General features: G+C 38.2%; 1 protein-coding gene across 3 annotated transcripts in view; it reads right to left on the minus strand.

Annotated features, from left to right (window-relative positions):
- The window catches only part of LOC136847512 (Fanconi anemia group J protein homolog), a 924459-nt gene that overhangs the window by 575828 nt on the left and 343631 nt on the right, over positions 1 to 5000 (minus strand). The window lies entirely within an intron of this gene.

Raw genomic sequence — 5000 nt, forward strand, 5'->3', positions numbered from 1 at the left:
AGTTAAGATAAGTCGGTTTGATAAGGAGGAAATCAGAGAATCAGCGAAAACAGATCTGTGCACAAAGTTGTGGGATAAGAAATAGGTCGTGATTGCAGACTACAAGGGCTCATGTTTGATGATTAGAAAAGAGTTTGGTCTGAGAATAATAAAGACAAAGCATAAGGTCACCAGGGCAAAGTATAACCGGTAAACGAAGCAATGGCTTTCAACAAGGATGGTAAGAAAAGTTGTAAAAAGGTTGGCGTCGGTGAAAGAGTGGATCTGTTTTGATAAGTTTTAGTCACGATAAACAATGGAGGTAGGAGGAGAGTTAAGGAGGAATGGCTGGATAACATAGGAATTGGAATATAAAATTTAGGCCAAAGGCCAAGCGCTAGGACCTATGAGGTCATTCGGCGCTGAAAAGGAAACTGAGAGTAAGGCATGTTTTAAAGGTGTAACAAGAGGAAAACCTGGAGTTGCACTATGTAACAACTGTTAGGGGAGGGTGGAAAGTAAGATGGAGGAAAGGGAACATGAACGGAGGTAGAGCAAAAGGAATAAAAGATGCTGCATGTAGTGGCCGAAGGGACGCTACAAAGAACCTTAAGTAATGCCTAATGTGCACCGGATCCAAAGGGGAAAGCTGGATAGATGTTCAACAGTTTAAAAGTCGCCAATGACCATCAGAGTCAAGGGACGGGTCACTGTACTGTTGCACAAAGCCCTAGAGACTGAATATGTAGGCATAGCAACCTCTCGACTTGCACTAGGACCAAAGGGAACCAACGCACCATCATGTCCTGAGCTGTGGTTTTGAACTTGGGACTACCAAACTGAGAGGGAAGCCCAGGCGATACCACTCAGGAAAGGAACGACTTGAACATATAAGAAGACCGAAAATGTATGCAAGATAGAAATGCCAATGGTGCACTGGGTCTGTGCGGGACAAATCATGCTGATGAGCCTTCTTTGAAGTTTGAAGCAACTACGGTCTTGGATGTTTTCCACACGAGAGATTCATACATGCATCGGCAATTAAAAGCAGCTGTGATGTTGGGTTACCTTTTTTTTTTTTACTCTAAAGACATCAATTGGGGAAAACTGCTTTGTAGTGAGTACACAAATATACATACATGCATATATATACTGTGTATATATATATATATATATATATATATATATATATATATATATATATATATATAAATTTGTATATATATAAAATCTATATCTTTATGAGAGAGAGAGAGAGAGAATGAACGTCTCTCGAGGCTGAGCCCGGAATCTCCCTGGATGCTTACATTTTATGATAATTATTTCAGACTTTTTTTCCTCCAAACTAGGATAGTAATGATAATGATGCTATTGTGATTTTGAGAGCGAGCAAGGCTAAGGGGGGAGGGGGAAGGGGGAAGAGGGCAGGGGAAGGACAGGTTTATTGGGAGGAGAGAAAGCTTTTAAGCTGATTACAAAATGGGCGAGGATCATTTGGTAATGGCAATAACCCAAAACGAAAACTCACTCTCTCTCTCTCTCTCTCTCTCTCTCTCGCGGAGGAGGAGGAAAAAAAAAAAGATGAAACAGCACAGACACATATGCGATCTGGTCTCTCGGCGAACTGACGTGCAACCATAATTAACTAATGAGGGTACTGACAATTACCAATAATTTTCTAGCCGCTGTTGGCGCTGAGGGAATATCATTCGTTATTAACATGTGCCTGTATAACGCAAAGTATATGACTACATGTTCGAATACATGCATGTATGCATATACTTATGCATGTATAACAGGGAGAGGTGAGTACGAAGATTAAAAGTTAATTGTGTGACGATGCTATCGGCAGTGTTACGCATGTAAGCGCTTTGGCGCAAGAATATTTTATTTAATTGTTGACTCTCGAGAGCGTTCACCGGTTCGAATCCTCTCGGGTGTGCGATAAAGTTACACTTTGTTAAGAAGTAGGAATGGATACGGGTGTGAGGCTTGCAACCTCACCTCTTGTAACATGTATATGAAATCTTCTAGAACCACTACCTTAAAGGAAACCGTTTATTAGATTGCATATAAACAATTTTAACTACAAAAACTGATTAAAGCAATTTTCCTTCACATATTGCCTGTCCTTTTATTAAAAGCTCATCGCTTCATTTAATGAGTTTTATTTTCAGAATCCCGAGCTTATTTAAACTTTCAGATTTCAGCTAAGTTTTGCGAATAAATTCTGTACATCTTAATATCTGTCGGTGATTTCAAGTGCAATATCTCACCTTTTTTAGTTTTCTGTAAAAGAAAACTATTGTGCCGGCTTTGTCTGTCCGTCCGCCCGCATTTTTTCTGTCCGCCCTCAGATCGTAAAAACTGCTGAGGCTAGAGGGCTGCAAACTGGTATGTTGATCGTCCACTCTCCAATCATCAAACATACCAAACTGCAGCCCTCTAGCCTCTGTAGTTTTCATTCTATTTAAGGTTAAAGCCAGCCATAATCGTGCTTCTGGCAACGATATAGGATAGGCCACCACCGGGCCTTGGTTAAAGTTTCATGGGCCACAGCTCATACACCATTATACCGAATACGAAACCACCGAAAGATCGAGCTGTTTTCGGTGATCTTGATTATACGCTGTAGCGGCTGTACAGAAAACTCGATTGCGCTGAAGACACTTCGGCGGATTTTTTACTTGCTTAGTATTTGAGAATATATAAAAAATATCATATGTTAACAAACTGAAGGCAAAAATATGATTGTATTGTTATTTTCTCAAATTACTAAACTCTTCTCTCCTCTCACGTAAAAGGAGTGAGAAAGAGTTCTTGAATTACAGTGTCACTCAGAATGAAAAAAAAAAAAAAAAAATCTCAGAACAGAGAAGGAAAATAAAAAAAAAAAATCGCCTAAATTGCTGAAACCGCAGTAAGGCCAGAATAGGGAATTTATTTTCTTGAGCGAAACGCAAATTTATTCCTCTAGTAAAAAAAAAAAAAAAATCCCAGAAAATCTCGCCGTATTTAATGCGACTAATGCAAACATATAAAAACACGATAACTACTCATACGCAACTGAATACTTCCCCCTTTTTAAAATTTGGTGAAAATTAAAAAACATAAAAGCTTGTGCTTTGCATAAAATATACTCGCGTAGAAAAAAAAAGACATTACAATAAAACAAGTAAAAGATGCGCCGAAGTTTCTTTGGCGCAATCGAGTTTTCTGAACAGCCGCTACAGCGTATCATCAAGGCCGCCGAAAATATATCTATCTTTCACAGGTTCGGTATAATGCTGTATGAGCCGCGGCCCACATAACTTTAACCACGGCCCGGTGGTCGCATATCTTATATAGTTGCCAGAAGCACGATTATGGCTAACTTTAGCCTTAAATAAAACAAAAACCACTGAGGCTAGAGGGCTGTAATTGGGTATGTTTGATGATTAGAGGGTGGATGATCAACATCAATTTGCAGCCCTCTAGCTTCAGTAGTTTTCAAGATCTGAGGACGGACAGAAAAAGTGCGGACAGAAAAAAGTACGGACGGACAAACAAAGCCGGCACAATAGTTTTCTTTTTCAGAAAACTAAAACACAAAAGCTTGTGCTTTACTTAAAATATACAATATACTAGTGTAAAAAAAATTACCCCCCCAAAAAAATTACTGACACGAATAAGTAAAAAACTCTTAATCTTAAACCTCATACATCATTGCATGTAAAACGTTTCTCACCCCCTCACAAACACTCCTCATGCTCTCTATCTTTAACACTAAACGTTATTCTTTCTTATTTGTTCGCTTGAGTCTTAACGTTATCTTCATTGAACCTCTTTTTATTCTAGACAAGCAACATTTTTTACTATCTCTATACCCGGATAAAGGCTTAATCTACCACTTGAGCATTGTTCTCTCTCTCTCTCTCTCTCTCTCTCTCTCAGATAAAGCCCTAAATCTATACAGTCCACTTCTGTTAGTATGCTAGTCAAGCAACTCTCTCTCTCTCTCTCTCTCTCTCAGATAGAGTCTTATATCTATGTAGACCGCATCTGCTAGTATGCTAGTCAAGCAACTATCTCTCTCTCTCTCTCTCTCTCTCTCTCTCTCTCTTTTATAAGATCAACCAAATTCCTCTCTCTATCCCTATCTCTCTCAGATAAAGTCCTATATCTACGGAGTCCGCTTCTGTTAGTATATGCCAGTCAAGCAACTCTCTCTCTCTCTCTCTCTCTCTCTCTCTCTCTCTCTCTCTCTCTCTCTCTCTCTCTCTGTATGTGCCACCGATCCCCGCCGGCAGTTCCGAGGGATAGTAATATCATTGGTGGAATCAAAGTTTGATCTTGTGGGAGGTAAACAAAGCCAACTGGGATTGAGACCAAGTACAAACAGCCAACCGCCACACAACGCTGCCATGCCACTCTTATTGTGTCCTGCGGTGGGCGGAGGAACAGCAACAGCAGCAGCAGCAGCAACAGCAGCAGCAGCAGTGACAGCAACAGCAACACCAGCCGTAGCTGCAGCAACAGACAGGGCTACTCGAACTACTACTACTACTACTACTACTACTACTACTACTACTACTATTATTGATACCTATCAAATTATCTTTAAATGGCGTTGGGGAAAAATGGAAAAGATGTATAACACTAGAAGCAAATTTTTGTAACATTTTATGCCGAGACTACATGGAAAGGATTAAGTCGAATAGGAATATATAAGCACATTAATAAATACACATATATTTATACACACAATATATATATATATATATATATATATATATATATATACAGTATATATATATATAATATATGTATATACAGTATATATATATATATATATATATATATATATATATATATATATATATATATATATATATATATATATATATATATATATATACATACATACATACATACATATATATATATGTATATACATATATATTATATATATATATGTATGTATATATATACATACACGCACTATACATTTTGAAAAAGGTACTATCACAAATCGCCGTTCG

This window comes from Macrobrachium rosenbergii, chromosome 2 (genome assembly GCF_040412425.1).
Source record: "Macrobrachium rosenbergii isolate ZJJX-2024 chromosome 2, ASM4041242v1, whole genome shotgun sequence".
Taxonomy (NCBI): Eukaryota; Metazoa; Arthropoda; class Malacostraca; order Decapoda; family Palaemonidae; genus Macrobrachium; species Macrobrachium rosenbergii.